Source organism: Bos indicus x Bos taurus, unplaced genomic scaffold, assembly GCF_003369695.1.
Source record: "Bos indicus x Bos taurus breed Angus x Brahman F1 hybrid unplaced genomic scaffold, Bos_hybrid_MaternalHap_v2.0 tig00011774_arrow_arrow_obj, whole genome shotgun sequence".
In the NCBI taxonomy this organism is placed as follows: domain Eukaryota; kingdom Metazoa; phylum Chordata; class Mammalia; order Artiodactyla; family Bovidae; genus Bos; species Bos indicus x Bos taurus.
Window position 1 is genome coordinate 1 of NW_020867929.1, and position 17,321 is coordinate 17,321.

General features: G+C 41.8%; 1 non-coding gene across 1 annotated transcript; it reads left to right on the top strand.

Annotated features, from left to right (window-relative positions):
- Positions 1-192: 192 nt before the first annotated feature.
- Positions 193-277, top strand: LOC113889333. Its single transcript, XR_003510227.1, has one exon. It is a non-coding gene; the product is annotated as a small nucleolar RNA Z195/SNORD33/SNORD32 family (small nucleolar RNA).
- Positions 278-17,321: the final 17,044 nt, after the last annotated feature.

A 17,321-nucleotide genomic window follows, 5' to 3' on the forward strand; every position in this document is an offset into this window, starting at 1 on the left:
AGGGAGAGGACTATTAATTCTCAGCTTTTTCTTCAAGGTGGGTGCTCAAAAAAAGTTCGAAATCCTATACCAGTCTCTCCCTCCTCATTATAATTTTTACCTGTCTGAAATTCCCAAGGACACACTATTCTTGATCAGCAATGAATAACATTGGGATCTTAGGCTGTCAAGCTTTTCAATCAAGCTGTCCAGGAGGCCAGTGATGAGGACTTTTCCCACTCATGTTCAAGTTTCCTGCTCATGAGATGAGTCCACAGGCACTGCCATCTGTGGCCACCACCCCGCCTGCTTGGCAGGGGCAGCAATGTCTTCGCATGCCCCACTGAGCAAGCCTGCTGTCTCTGCCCACAGGCATGTTGCCCCCAGGACCACACGAGGCCAGGCTGCTCTGAACTGCCTCGGGGCATTTGAGGGATCCCAGTACTTCATGAAAAAAAGTGGATGATGTTCCTGCTGCTCTCTGAGTCGTGCGTCTGAACCTTATGCAGAAGTTTCCTACCTAGGGCACCTGGCTCAGGAGGCTGGGTGGAGAACCAGGCAGTTACAGCCACCCTGGAGCAGAAGAGGAAGAAGAAGATCAAGATCTATTTCCACAAGAAGCAGCAGCTCATGAGGCTATGGAAGCAGGACAAAAAGAACAGAGAAGGAAATCTACAAGTTCCCAGAGATCCTCAATACCCATGGATCCTACTCTGGGCACTCAATAAAACAGACTGCTTATTCCTTTTTAAAAAATAAAACCCCAAAACTGTCCATGAGCTCTTCAGATAACCTAGTAGCAGGTGTGTGGCATCCCATCCCATCTCTTCATGGCAAATAGATGGGGAAACAGTGGAAATAGTGACAGACTTTATTTTGGGGTTTTCCAAAATCACTGCAGATGGTGACTGCAGCCATGAAATTAAAAGATGCTTGCTCCTTGGAAGAAAACCTATGACAAACCTAGATAGCATATTAAAAAGCAGAGGCATTATTTTGCCAACAAATGTCCATCTATTCGAAGCTATGGTTTTTCCAGTAGTGATGTATGGATGTGAAAGGTGGACTATAAAGAAAGCTGAGTGCTGAAGAAGACTCTTGAGAGTCTTGCAAGAAGGTCCAACCAGTCCATCTTCAAGAAAATCAGTCCTCAATATTGATTGGAAGGACTGATGCTGAAACTGAAACTCCAATACTTTGGCCACCTGATGCGAAGAACTGACTCCTTGGAAAAGACCCTGATGCTGGGAAAGATTGAGGGCAGGAGGAGAAGGAATGACAGAGGATGAGATGGTTGGATGGCATCACCGACTCGATGGACATGAGTTTGAGCAGGCTCCAGGAGTTGGTGCAGGACAGGGAAGCCTGGCATGCTGCAGTCCATGTGGTCACAAAGAGTCAGACACAATTGAGCAACTGAACTGACTGAGATGGGAAAAGTGGAAAACAGTGACAAATTTATTCTCTTGAGCTCAAAAATCACTGCAGACAGTGACTGCAGTCACAAAATTAAAAGATGCTTACTCCTTGGAAGAAAAGCTATAACAAACCCAGACAGCATATTAAACAGCAGAGACATCACTTTGCAGACAAAGGCCCATAGACTCAAAGCTATAGTGTTTCCTGTAGTCACTTACAGATGTGAGACTTAGGCTGCAAAGAAGGCTGAGGGACAAAGAACTGATGCTTTTCCAATTGTGGTGCTGGAGAAGACTCTTGAGAGTCCCTTGGACTGCAAGGATAAAACCAGTCAATCCAAAAGGAAATCAACCCTGAATATTTATTGGAAGGACTGATGCCATAGCTGAAGCTCCAATACTTTGGCCACCTGATACGAAGAGCTGTCTCATTGGAAAAGACATGATGCTGGGAAAGATTGAAGGCAGGAGGAGAAAGGGATGACAGAGGATGAGATGGTTGGATGGCATCACCGACTCAATGGACATGACTTTGATTTAACTCCAGGAGCTAGTGAAGGACAGGGAACCTGCAATGCTTTTAGTCTATGGGGTCACAAAGAGTCTGCTTAGGGACTGAACAATGAACGACAATAGGAAAAAACATCCTGTTCATTGCTCTAAACCATGTGTTACTGTAAAAATACATAGACCTCACCATTTTAGAAACACCTACCACTTCTTCAGAGGAGATATCTCCAAGCCCTGTATTGAAAGGAAATTATTATTTTAAGCTTAGAGAAGGATCATGAAGTACATAAACAGTTTGAATATAGAGATTAATCTGTGATAAATTTAAAGAGGAACAGAATGATTCAGGTAGTTTTTTAAGATGGTCAGACTGCACAGAAAATACTCTGAGGAAGTCAGGCTTCAATAGTCACAAACTTCAAATGGAAGAGCTAGATTAAATGGTAACCAAGCTCTCTTGTAGCCCTAACAGTATATTGCATTCAGGACTTTTTGACATGTCTGTGTAGTTTTTAACAATTTGTGAATGCTTTTGTAGCCTTCATAGCTTGGGATGTGAAATAATTAATGGAAAAGATTTGGCCAACTGCAGCTAGAGGGGAGTTGATGGTGGCATACACACACACACCACACACACCCACAAGTATCAGAGCCTATGTTTCCATGCAGCAGAGGTTTTTCTCAGCTGAACTCAACATGAAAACTAATTCATTCTGTTAAAAAAGGGAGGGAGGTATATAACCAGCCCACCACAGTGCTGGGACAGCACAGAGGCCACAAGCGATGGAATGCCCAGGATGTAAAGGAAGTCATAAAGTAGGTAAGCAAAGAAAGAGAGACAGAGTGGGGGGAGACCCTTCCTGAAGGTAATAAATAACTGGAGAGGAATTCCATAGGCTGTACTAGAGGAAAAAATCTTTATAAAGAGTCAAGAGGCTCCCTTATTAATGCCACGTATTCTGTGCCATTACAGATGTAAACCTGGTAACTTCCTGCACTGACTTCAAGGCCAGGAAACAAGGGAGCCCCAGCACAGAACAGAACAGAATGGGGCTAAGGAAAGGTTTGACAACCCCTGGAGGCCAGAGAACACTGGACCGGACTTGGCAGAGAGGGCCCCCTCAGGCCCGGCTGGGTCCTTATTTGACCCACAAGGCCTATCTGGGTTAGGGAGTTGAGCCTTTAAGGTTTCCACAGTCTGTTCATTTTAACAAAGCTCCTCATGTTTATAATGCTCCAGATTAAAGATCTCTTCCAGATATTGGTACAGGGCACTGTACTGTTTGCATAACCTGAATTTTTCAGTACTCCCCAAGCTTTGTGTCTGGAGAAAACATGAGAGCACCCTGTCTTCCTCACATTGGCTTCAGCAGGCTTCCTTCTCCACTTTTCACTTTTACAGACCTGTTCTCATTCCATCCATGGGGAACGCAAAGGCACAAGGCTGAGGGTTACAAGTGAGGGAAACTGAGGCACAGGGATGCTAAACTGGTTTGTCCAGCATCGCCATATCTGAAACATAGAGCCCACCAAGATAAGCTAAAATGTAGCTCTTCTGACACCCAGTGCGTCAGTCAAGTTTTGCTAAGGGGACTTCCCTGGAGGCCCAGTGCTTAACAACCCACCTGCTCAGCTGCAGGGGACCTGCAGGGGACGCAGCCGAGATCCCTGGTTGGGGAGATAAGCTCTCACATGCCTCGGAGCAACGAAGCCTGTGCGCGGCAACTGCTGAAGCCCTCACATTCTGGAGTCCACGAGCCACACGAAAGATCCCTCATGACACAACAAGAGACAACAGTGAAGGCCTGACAAATAAATAGACTTTTTTTTTTTTTTAATTTTTTAGGTTTAAGGTGCTATGCGTTGGCACTGGGGACACAAGGATACACTAGGCAAAACCCCGACTCTGGAACTCGGGATCTCAGAGGAGATAAACGAGCAGCAACTTCCCACATGACTTGGCTCGGGCTATGATGTTTGTAAGTCTAGGGCAGTGCCCACAACCAGGTACAGCTTTGCTCCTCAAGAGACATTTGGTGGTGCCTGAAGACATTCTGGTTCTCACAACTCGGGAACTGCTACTGGCATCTCCTGGGTAGAGCAAAGAATGCTGCTAAGATTCATCAATAAACAAGACAGCCTCCCACAGCAAAGAGCTATCCAGCCGCAAATGTCCAAAGAGCCTAGGTTGAGAAACCCTAGCATAGAGCAGTATAGGGATACAGTGTAAGGAACTCAACTCCGCCTGGTCCTAAGATGGTGGAAGATTTATCAGGGGAGCAGATGATGCTTGAAGTATCAGGAAAAATGAGTAAATAGCATCCTGAGTATCCAAAAGAACCAATAGGTGAGAGTCACATGAAATAGTCTATTGTACAGATATCTGTAATTTGATCTAAGCTGAAGGTGATTCTTCAATGAAGTGGAACCATTGATGGTATTAATCAGAGAGGTGTAGGCTCATGCACTCAATAGTTTGTTATATTAGTGTTGAGCAGAAGATCTCAAACTTCATTTGGGGTATGAATAAAAAATACAGATTCCAGATCTACCAACATACACACACATGCACAAATATCCTGATGCAGGAACACAGTAGGTCTAGGGTAGAGCCCTGAAACCAGTACTTTTTATAAGTACTCCGTGCAATTCTAAAGCAGGTAATCCAACTCCTCACTGGTATACAGAATATATTTGACAGTGGTAAAATTGCAAACTCAAAGAAAATAAAAAGTAATTTCAGAAAGAGACTAACTAAGTAGACTAATTCTTTTCTCTGTTCTGAACTGGGTGCTTATATAGGAATCTACTGCTTTAGTACAAGTCACACGGCAGGAGAGCTACTCTTCCTGGATTCCTGGGATGGGAGAAGCACTGAAGAAATGCACACTCCATGTGACACTTTCTGGGCAGTTCTTGGGGGTCCCAATTGCTTCTCCAACTTGAAAAATTCTGTGTCCCCAAACCTTGCAGACACAGCAGTACTTGCTTCCTGTCCCCAAAGAGACTCATCCCTGGGCTTCCCCATCAGTCATACCATGAGAGCTTGGGTAGTTTTGTTAGCTCTTTCCCTTAGTCGTCTCATCTATGTTCTCTGATAACGATATGGGAAATTATAGAAGCCCAAATAGGATTTTTACAATAGAAAGAAAAGAATAGTAAAGAATCTACAAGACAGGACCCTGAAATCTGACAGATGGGACTCTGAGAGGTTGGGTGTCTTGCCCAAGGCCACAAAGAGGAAAAAAGCTTCAAACTCATTCATGTTGATGTATGGCAAAACCAATACAATATTGTAAAGTAATTAGCCTCTAATTAAAGTAAATTTACCATGTCCCACAGGTTTTGGGTTGTTGTGTTTTCATTTTCATTAGTTTCTGTGCAAATTTTGATTTCTTTCTTGATTTCTTCTGTGATTTGTTGGTTATTCAGCAGAGTGTTGTTCAGCCTCCATATGTTGGAATTTTTAATAGTTTTTCTCCTGTAGTTGAGATCTAATATTACTGCATTGTAGTCAGAAAAGATGCTTGGAATGATTTCTATTTTTTTGAATTTACCAAGGCTAGCTTTATGGCCGAGGATGTGATCTATCCTGGAGAAGGTTCTATGTGCGCTTGAGAAAAAGGTGAAATTCATTGTTTTGGGATGAAATGTCCTATAGATATCAATTAGGTCTAACTGGTCTATTGTATCGTTTAAAGTTTGTGTTTCCTTGTTAATTTTCTGTTTAGTTGATCTATCCATAGGTGTGAGTGGGGTATTAAAGTCTCCCACTATTATTGTATTATTGTTAATGTTTCCTTTCATACTTGTTAGCATTTGTCTTACATACTGTGGTGCTCCCATGTTGGGTGCATATATATTTATAATTGTTATATCTTCTTCTTGGAAACTATAAAACTCCTAGAGGAGAACATAGGCAAACCACTCTCTGACATACATCACAGCAGGATCCTCTATGACCCACCTCCCAGAATATTGGAAATAAAAGCAAAAATAAACAAATGGGACCTAATTAACCTTAAAGGCCTCTGCACATCAAAGGAAACTATTAGCAAGGTGAAAAGGCAGCCTTCAGAATGGGAGAAAATAATAGCAAATGAAGCAACTGACAAACAACTAATCTCAAAAATATACAAGCAACTCCTACAGCTTAACTCCAGAAAAATAAATGACCCAATCAAAAAATGGGCCAAAGAACTAAATAGACATTTCTCTAAAGAAGACATACAGATGGCTAACAAACACATGAAAAGATGCTCAACATCACTCATTATCAGAGAAATGCAAATCAAAACCACTATGAGGTACCATTTCACACCAGTCAGAATGGCTGCGATCCAAAAGTCTACAAATAATAAATGCTGGAGAGGGTGTGGAGAAAGGGGAACCCTCTTACACTGTTGGTGGGAATGCAAACTAGTACAGCCACTATGGAGAACAGTGTGGAGATTCCTTAAAAAGCTGGAAATAGAACTGCCTTATGATCCAGCAATCCCACTGCTGGGCATACACACTGAGGAAACCAGAAGGGAAAGAGACACGTGTACCCCAATGTTCATTGCAGCACTGTTTATAATAGCCAGGACATGGAAGCAACCTAGATGTCCATCAGCAGATGAATGGATAAGAAAGCTGTGGTACATATACACAATGGAATATTACTCAGCCATTAAAAAGAATACATTTGAATCAGTTCTAATGAGGTGGGAGAAACTGGAGCCTATTATACAGAGTGAAGTAAGCCAGAAGGAAAAACATAAATACAGTATACTAACGCATATATATGGAATTTAGAAAGATGGTAACAATAACCTGGTGTACGAGACAGCAAAAGAGACACTGATGTATAGAACAGTCTTATGGACTCTGTGGGAGAGGGAGAGGGTGGGAAGATTTGGGAGAATGGCATTGAAACATGTAAAATATTATGTATGAAACAAGATACCAGTCCAGGTTTGATGCACGATACTGGATGCTTGGGACTAGTGCACTGGGACGATTCAGAGGGATGGTATGGTGAGGGAGGAGGGAGGAGGGTTCAGGATGGGGAACACATGTATACCTGTGGCGGATTCATTTTGATATATGGCAAAACTAATACAATTATGTAAAGTTTAAAAATAAAATAAAATTTACAATATTGAAAAAAATAAATAAAATCTAAAATAAATAAATAAATAAATTTAAATAAAAAAAACTCAGATTTTCTGATTTTCAGTTTATGGTTGCTTTCATTGCACAAGAGTGAAGAGTCAGAAATGTTAATTTTGTTGTGGAAACGATCCAAAACCTTACCCTGTAACCCTAGAAAGAAAGAACGAGTCATATCAGAACTGTAAAGAAAATTTTCCAAACTAAGTTTACCTTAGAAAATAAATAGAAATAAATCAGAGGAGAGAGGCCCCGCTGAGATCACGGAACCCCTCAAGTTAGAAGTCATCCAGAGATGCCAATGGCAAACTTACTGACCAGGCTCTGTGGTCCGCTGGAGTTCAAAGTGGACTTGGAGCCCTAAGTGAGGAGGAAAGAAAATGCGTTTTCATCCTTTGGCCATGTGCTATCTTAGGGTCTTTAGTTTTACCAAGTTTTACAATTGCCTTCACAAAGACAATAATGCCTGTTTCCTATGTAGTTTATTTAAGTAAACAAGAAGGAGACAGAAAGGTACCTTTGTGAAACAAGACTTTAAAATTTCTATCTAAAGAAAGAAAGCGAGAGATCTGTTCTTTGCACTGTTTCATAAGATAAGTTCATTAAGATAAATAGTTCTAGTTTGACCTCAGTTCTGCTTGGCAAATGGCTCCCTTTCCCAACACCCATCCACATCGAGAACATCAAAGTTTTTAAGTGAATAAAAATGTTTCCAAACAGTTTCTTGAACTGATCCTATTCTCATCAATGGGTCACTACAGAGGTTCTGTGGGAAGGTGATTGTATGCTTTTTCTGGCAAAACCAGCTTGTCCAAACCCAGAGTTTATTCTCTTGTGACTGTAAATTCCTATGAGCAACAGAAAGAGTGCATATCATCTGAACACAGAAACGATAATGCACAGGAATTAGGAGGTAATCTTTAAACAGGCTTTGGTTCTAGTTTCACCATTTTCCAAATGGTGACTTCCCCAAACAAGTCACTTAATCTCTTCATTTGTATATCAACACTGTCTGACATCTACTTGTTGGATTACTTATGAGTATTGAATAAAAAATAAACCTATAAAAAGTATATAAGAATATAATACAAATTAAGTGTTCAATAAATATGTGTTTCTTATTAGGTAAAGCCATTGCAGAGCCTACAGGATGCCCACCACCCAAAGAATCCTGGAAAAATGCAAATAATAAATGAATAATTATTTAGTTACAACTAAATAACTAATGTACTTAGCACTAAATATCTGGACACTTTGAAGCAATCCATTTGAATAATATCTCAGCTTTCAAGTTTATATCTGACTTCAGTGTAGAGTCATCCTTGTATTTGTTTACTTATTTGGCAAAAATTTTTCCTTACTCATTCACACAATTACTGATGCTATTTTTAGGAACTAATGAGGGATTTTCTAGTTAAACTGATCCTGGTAAATCCAATGTGAAAGCTTGCTTACACTGAGTGAGGCCCCAAACAGGACATTTCTAAAGAAATCCAGAATGGACTGGGACTGCCTTTATCAGTTTAGTTCAGTTCAGTCGCTCACTCGTGTCTGACTCCTTGTGACTCCAAAAATCGAAGCACACCAGGCCTCCCTATCCATCACCAACTCCCGGAGTTCACCCAGACTCATATCCATCGAGTCAGTGATGCCATCCAGCCATCTCATCCTCTGTCGTCCCCTTCTCCTCCTGCCCCCAATCCCTCCCAGCATCAGAGTTTTTTCCAGTCAATCAACTCTTCACGTGAGGTGGCCAAAGTACTGGAGATTCAGGTTTGGCATCATTCCTTCCAAAGAAATCCCAGGGCTGATCTCCATCAGAATGGACGGGTTGGATCTCCTTGCATTCTTTCTTAATATTGAGCTTTAAGCCAACTTTTTCACTCTCCCCTTTCACTTTCATCAGGAGGCTTTTGAGTTCTTCTTCACTTTCTGCCATAAGGGTGGTGTCATCTGCATATCTCAGGTTATTGATATTTCTCCGGGCATTCTTGATTCCAGCTTGTGTTTCCTCCAGTCCAGCATTTCTCATGATGTACTCTGTATATAAGTTAAATAAGCAGGGTGACAGTATACAGCCTTGACGAACTCCTTTTCTTATTTGGAACCAGTCTGTTGTTCCATGTCCAGTTCTAACTGTTGCTTCCTGACCCGTATATAAATTTCTCAAGAGGCAGATCAGGTGGTCTGGTATTCCCATCTCTTTAACAATTTTCCACAGTTTATTGCGATCCACACAGTCAAAGGCTTTGGCATAGTCAATAAAGCAGAAAGAGATGTTTTTCTGGAACTCTCTTGCTTTTTCCATGATCCAGCAGATGTTGGCAATTTGATCTCTGGTTCCTCCGTCTTTTCGAAAACCAGCTTGAACAACTGGAAGTTCACGGTTCACATATTGCTAAAGCCTGGCTTGGAGAATTTTGAGCATTACTTTACTAGCGTGTGAGACGAGTGCAATTGTGCGGTAGTTTGAGCATTCTTTGGCATTCCCTTTCTTTGGGATTGGAATGAAAACTGACCTTTTCCAGTCCTGTGGCCACTGCCGAGTTTTCCAAATTTGTTGGCATATTAAGTGCAGCACTTTCACAGCATCATCTTTCAGGATTTGAAATAGCTCCACTGGAATTCCATCACCTCCACTAGCTTTGTTCCTAGTGATGTTTTCAAAGGTCCACTTGACTTCACATTCCAGGATGTCTGGCTCTAGGTCAGTGATCACACCATCGTGATTATCTGGGTCGTGAAGATCTTTTTTGTACAGTTCTTCTGTGTATTCTAGCCATCTCTTCTCAATATCTTCTGCTTCTCTTAGGTCCATAGCATTTCTGTCCTTTATTGAGCCCATCTTTCCATGAAATGTTCCCTTAGTATCTCTAGTTTTCTTGAAGAGATCTCTAGTCTTTCCCATTCTGTTGTTTTCCTCTATTTCTTTGCATTGATCGCTGAAGAAGGCTTTCTTATATCTTCTTGCTATTCTTTGGAACTCTGCATTCAGATGCTTATATCTTTCCTTTTCTCCTTTGCTTTTCACTTCTCTTCTTTTCACAGCTATTTGTAAGGCCTCCCCAGACAGCCATTTTGCTTTTTGCATTTCTTTTCCATGGGGATGGTCTTGATCCCTGTCTCCTGTACAATGTCACGAACCTCATTCCACAGTTCATCAGGCACTCTATCTATCAGATCTAGGCCCTTAAATCTATTTCTCACTTCCACTGTATAATCATAAGGGATTTTATTTAGGTCATACCTGCATGGTCTAGTGGTTTTCCATACTTTCTTCAACTTAAATAAGGAGTTCATGATCTGAGCCACAGTCAGCTTCTGGTCTTGTTTTTGCTGACTGTATAGAGCTTCTCCATCTTTGGCTGCAAACAACATAATCTTATTTCGGTGTTGACCATCTGGTGATGTCCATGTATAGAGTCAATTGAGGAAATATGTCAGATCAGCCTCCTATCTTAACACTCAGTCCAAGGTCATTCAGTGTCGTTGAACTGAGCAAACTAATTTCTTTCAACTGGGTACGCAATTTCCGCAGTGCCTTTCAGTTGTTCCCCTCCCCCCAGTATCTTTCAACTGGGGGCCAGATACCTATTCAGATCAGATCAGTCACTCAGTCGTGTCTGACTCTCTGCAACCACATCAATCGCAGTACACCAGCCCTCCCTGTCCATCACCAACTCCCGGAGTTCACTCAGACTCATGTCCATCAAGTCAGTGATGCCATCAAGCCATCTCATCCTCTGTCGTCCCCTTCTCCTCTTGCCCCCAATCCCTCCCAGCATTAGAGTCTTTTCCAATGAGTCAACTCTTCGCATGAGGTGGCCAAAGTACTGGAGTTTCAGCGTTAGCATCATTCCTTCCAAAGAAATCCCAGGGCTGATCTCCTTCAGAATGGACTGGATGGATTTCCTTGCAGTCCAAGGGACTCTCAAGAGTCTTCTCCAACACCACAGTTCAAAAGCATCAATTCTTCGGTGCTAGCCTTCTTCACAGTCCAACTCTCACATCCATACATGACCACAGGAAAAACCATAGTTTTGACTAGACGAACTTTTGTTGGCAAAGTAATATCTCTGCTTTTGAATATGCTATCTAGGTTGGTCGTAACTTTCCTTCCAAGGAGTAAGCATCTTTTAATTTCATGGCTGCAGTCACCATCTGTAGTGATTTGGAGCCCAGAAAAATAAAATCTGACACTGTTTCCACTGTGTTTCCAAGGCAGGCTTCAGCAATATGTGAACCGTGAGCTTCCAGATGTTCAAGCTGGTTTTAGAAAATGCAGAGGAACTAGAGATCAAATTGCCAACATCTGCTGGATCGTCGAAAAAGCAAGAGAGTTCCAGAAAATCATCTATTTCTGCTTTATTGACTATTCCAAAGCCTTTGACTGCATGGATCACAATAAACTGTGGAATATTCTGAAAGAGATGGGAATACCAGACCACCTGATCTGCTCTTGAGAAATTTATATACAGGTCAGGAGGCAATAGTTAGAACTGGACATGGAACAACAGACTGGTTCCAAATAAGAAAAGGAGTTCGTCAACGCTGTATATTGTCACCCTGCTTATTTAACTTATATACAGAGTACATCATGAGAAACGCTGGATTGGAAGAAACACAAGCTGGAATCAAGATTGCCCGGAGAAATGTCAATAACCTGAGATATGCAGATGACACCACCCTTATGGCAGAAAGTGAAGAGGAACTCAAACGCCTCTTGATGAAAGTGAAAGAGGAGAGTGAAAAAGTTGGCTTAAAACTCAACATTCAGAAAACGAAGATCATGGCATCCGGTCCCACCACTTCATGGGAAATAGATGGGGAAACAGTGGAAACAGATACCTATTATAGACCACCAAATAGAACTCAAGATCATCAACCTATAAGCAAGATGCAAGAACCAAGAGAGACTCACTGTAAATCATCTGAACTCTCTGAGAAGGTCGATGGGCACAGAAGGTCTCTATTGGAACAACCTCGGCTTCTTCATAAAGTTCAGAAGAGGGCAACAAGTCTGCTCTGGGTCTCTTTGTTGATTGCCAAAGTTGTCAAAAAAAAAAAAAAAGCACCATGTGAGAGCTGTGAGTTAAGTTTTACTTGAGACATAATGAGAACTATAGCCCAGGGTTCAGCCTCTCAGATATCTCTGAGGAACTGCTCTGAAAAGTAGGCAAGGGAGGTCAATATATATGTGATTTTAGTGAAGGGGGATACGAGAAGTCAAGCAAACATTTTGGCAGAGGGTTTCCACTAGTCTCAGAAAGATTGCTGCTATTCATGTGAAACAGATGTCCAATAATAGTCTTAGTGATTTTCTAAATATAAGTAAAAGCAAGAAATAGGGCTAATAAAATCTTCTCCTGAAAATATCCAACTATGCAAAAACCAGAGCAACGAATGCTTCATTCCTAATCTCTGCCCTGAACTCCTTGCAAGGTCTATTGAAGGGCAGTGACTGCAGTAACTGGGGACTCTTGTAGTGCCAGGTGGCGAGTGACAATTTTTAGTTGGCAAAGGAAAAACAAAAAGGTTCGTTTTATAGATGAAGGAATGTTTTATAGTAATTTAATTGGCTCCTATAGCTGAACCATTTCTTGGTTAGAAGTTTGGGCATAAGTTCAGTTCAGTGCAGTCACTCAGTCGTGTCCGACTCTTTGCGACCCCATGAATCACAGCACACCAGGCCTCCCTGTCCATCACCAACTCCCAGAGTTCATTCAGACTCACGTCCATTGAGTCAGTGATGCCATCGAGCCATCTCATCCTCTGTCATCCCTTTCTCCTCCTGCCCGCAATCCCTCCCAACATCAGAGTCTTTTTCAATGAGTCAACTCTTCACATGAGGTGGCCAAAACACTGGAGTTTCAGCTTTAGCATCATTACTTCCAAAGAAATCCCAGGACTGATCTCCTTCAGAATGGACTGGTTGGATCTCCTTACAGTCCAAGGGACAATCAAGAGTCTTCTCCAACACCACAGTTCAAAAGCATCAATTCTTTGGTGTTCAGCTTTCATCACAGTCCAACTCTCACATCCATACATGACCACTGGAAAAACCATAGCCTTTACTAGTCGGACCTTTGTTGGCAAAGTAATGTCTCTGCTTTTCAATGTGCTATCTAGGGTGGTCATAACTTTCCTTCCAAGGAGTAAGCGTCTTTTAATTTCATGGCTGCAGTCACCATCTGCAGGGATTTGGGAGGCCCCCCAAAATAAAGTCTGACACTGTTTCCACTGTTCCCCCATCTATTTCCCATGAAGTGATGAGACCAGATGCCATGGTCTTCGTTTTCTGAATGTTGAGCTAAGCCAGCTTTTTCACCCTCCACTTTCACTTTCATCAAGAGGCTTTTGAGTTCCTCTTCACTTTCTGCCATAAGGGTGGTGCCATCTGCATATCTGAGGTTATTGATATTTCTCCCAGCAATTTTGATTCTAGCTTGTTTTTCCTCCAGTCCAGCGTTTCTCATGATGTACTCTGCATATAAGTTAAATAAGCAGGGTGACAATATACAGCCTTGACGTACTCCTTTTCCCATTTGGAACCAGTCTGTTGTTCCATGTCCAGTTCTAACTGTTGCTTCCTGAGCTGCATATAAATTTCTCAAGAGACAGATCAGGTGGTCTGGTATTCCCATCTCTTTCAGAATTTTCCAGTTTATTGTGATCCACACAGTCAAAGGCTTTGGCATAGTCAATAAAGCAGAAATAGATGTTTTTCTGGAACTCTCTTGCTTTTTCCATGATCCAGCAGATGTTGGCAATTTGATCTCTGGTTCCTCTGCCTTTTCGAAAACCAGCTTGAACATCAGCAAGTTAACGGTTCACATATTACTGAAGCCTGGCTTAGAGAATTTTGAGCATTACTTTACTAGCGTGTGAAATGAGTGCAATTCTGCAGTAGGTTGAGCATTCTTTGGCATTCCCTTTCTTTGGGATTGGAATGAAAACTGACCTTTTCCAGTCCTGTGGCTACTGCCGAGTTTTCCAAATTTGCTGGCATAATGAGTGCAGCACTTTCACAGCATCATCTTTCAGGACTTGGAATAGCTCCACTGGAATTCCATCACCTCCACTAGCTTTGTTCGTAGTGATGTTTTCTAAGGCCCGCTTGACTCCACATTCCACAACGTCTGGCTCTAGGTCAGTGATCACACCATCGTGATTATCTGGGTCATGAAGATCTTTTTTTGTGCAGTTCTTCTGTGTATTCTAGCCATCTCTTCTTAATATCTTCTGCTTCTCTTAGGTCCATAGCATTTCTGTCCTTTATTGAGCCCATCTTTGCATGAAATGTTCCCTTAGTATCTCTAGTTTTCTTGAAGAGATCTCTAGTCTTTCCCATTCTGTTGTTTTCCTCGATTTCTTTACATGGATCACTAAAGAAGGCTTTCTTATCTTTTCTTGCTATTCTTTGGAACTCTGCATTCAGATGCTTATATCTTTCCATTTCTCCTTTACTTTTCGCTTCTATTCTTTTCACAGCTATTTGTAAGGCCTCCGCAGACAGCCATTTTGCTTTTTTGCATTTCTTTTCCATGGGGATGGTCTTGATCCCTGTCTCCTGTACAGTGTCATGAACCTCATTCCATAGTTCATCAGGCACTCTATCTATCACATCTAGTCCCTTAAATCTATTTCTCACTTCCACTGTATAATCATAAGGGATTTGATTTAGGTCATACCTGCATGGTCTAGTGATTTTCCATACTTTTTTCAATTTAAATCTGAATGTGGCAATAAGGTGTTCATGATCTGAGCCACAATCAGCTCCTGGTCTTGTTTTTACTGACTGTATAGAGCTTCTCCATCTTTGGCTGCAAAGAATATAATCAATCTGATTTCGCTGTTGATCATCTGGTGATGTCCATGTATAGTCAATTGAGGAAATGTGTCAGCCTCCTATCTTAACACTCAGTCCCAGGTCATTCAGTGTCATTGAACTGAGCAAACTAATTTCTTTCAACTGGGTAGGCAATTTCCCCAGTGTCTTTCAGTTGTCCCCCTCCCCCCAGTATCTTTCAAATGGGGGCCAGATACCTATTATAGACCACCAAATAAAACTCAGGATCATCAACCTACAAGCGAGATGCAAGAACCAAGAGAGACTCACTTTAAATTCATTCGAACTCTGAGAAGGTGGATGGGCACAGAAGGTCTCTATTGGTATCAACCTAGGGTTCTTCATAAAGTTCAGAAGAGGGCAACAAGTCTGCTCTGGCTCTCTTTGTTGATTGCCAAAGGTGTCAACAAAAACAAAAAAAGCATCATGTGAGAGCTGTGAGTTAAGTTTTACTTGAGACAAAATGAGAACTATAGCCCAGGGTTCAGCCTCTCGGATATCTCTGAGGAACTGCTCTGAAAAGTAGGCAAGGGAGGTCAATATATATGTGATTTTAGTGAAGGGGGATACGTGAAGTCAAGCAAACATTTTGGCAGAGGGTTTCCACTAGTCTCAGAAAGATTGCTGCTATTCATGTGAAACAGATGTCCAATAATAGTCTTAGTGATTTTCTAGATATAAGTAAAAGCAAGAAATTGGGCTAATAAAATCTTCTCCTGAAAATATCCAACTATGCAAAAACCAGAGCAACGAATGATTCATTCCTAATCTCTGCCCTGAACTCCTTGCAAGGTCTATTGAAGGGCATGACTGCAGTAACTGGGGACTCTTGTAGTGCCAGGTGGCGAGTGACAATTTTTAGTTGGCAAAGGAAAAACAAAAAGGTTCGTTTTATAGATGAAGGAATGTTTTATAGTAATTTAATTGGCTCCTATAGCTGAACCATTTCTTGGTTAGAAGTTTGGGCATAAGTTCAGTTCAGTGCAGTCACTCAGGCTTGTCTGACTCTTTGCGACCCCATGAATCACAGCACACCAGGCCTCCCTGTCCATCACCAACTCCCGGAGTTCATTCAGACTCACGTCCATTGAGTCAGTGATGCCATCGAGCCATCTCATCCTCTGTCATCCCCTTCTCCTCCTGCCTGCAATCCCTCCCAACATCAGAGTCTTTTTCAATGAGTCAACTCTTCGCATGAGGTGGCCAAAGTACTGGAGTTTCAGCTTTAGCATCATTACTTCCAAAGAAATCCCAGGGCCGATACCCTTCAGAATGGACTGGTTGGATCTCCTTGCAGTCCAAGGGACTCTCAAGAGTCTTCTCCAACACCACAGTTCAAAAGCATCAATTCTTCGGCGCTCAGCCTTCTTCACAGTCCAACTTTCACATCCATACATGACCACTGGAAAAAGCATAGCCTTTACTAGTTGGACCTTTCTTGGCAAAGTAATGTCTCTGCTTTTCAATATGCTACCTAGGGTGGTCATAACTTTCCAAGGAGTAAGCATCTTTTAATTTCATGGCTGCAGTTATCATCTGCAGGGATTTTGGAGCCCCCCCAAAATAAAGTCTAACACTGTTTCCACTGTTTCCCCATCTATTTCCCATGAAGTGATGTGACCAGATGCCATGGTCTTCGTTTTCAGAATGTTGAGCTTTACGCCAACTTTTTCACTCTCCTCTTTCACTTTCATCAGGAGGCTTTTTATTTCCTCTTCACTTTCTGCCATAAGGGTAGTGTCATCTGCATATCTGAGGTTATTGATATTCTCCTGGCAATCTTGATTCCAGCTTGTGTTTCCTCCAGTCCAGATTTCTCATGATGTACTCTGCATGTAAGTTGAATAAGCAGGGTGACAATATACAGCCTTGACGTACTCCTTTTCCTATTTGGAACCAGTCTGTTGTTCCATGTCCAGTTCTAACTGTTGCTTCCTGACCCGTATATAAATTTCTCAAGAGGCAGGTCAGGTGGTCTGGTATTCCCATCTCTTTAACAATTTTCCACAGTTTCTTGTGATCCACACTGTCAAAGGCTTTGGCATAGTCAATAAAGCAGAAATAGATGTTTTTTCTGGAACTCTCTTGCTTTTTCAATCATCCAGCGGATGTTGGCAATGTGATCTCTGGTTCCTCTGCCTTTTCTAAAACCAGCTTGAACATCTGGAAATTCATGGTTTACATATTGCTGAAGCCTGGCTTGGAGAACTTTGAGCATTACCATACTAGTGTGTGAGATGAGTGCAATTGTGCAGTAGTTTGAGCATTTTTTGGCATTGCTTTACTTTTAGATTGGAATGAAAACTGATCTTGTCCGGTCCTGGAAAAGGACTGCTTTTCCACATGGCCACTGTTGAGTTTTCCAGTTGATCTCTGCTGTTTTCCAAATTTGCTGGCATATTGAGTGCAGC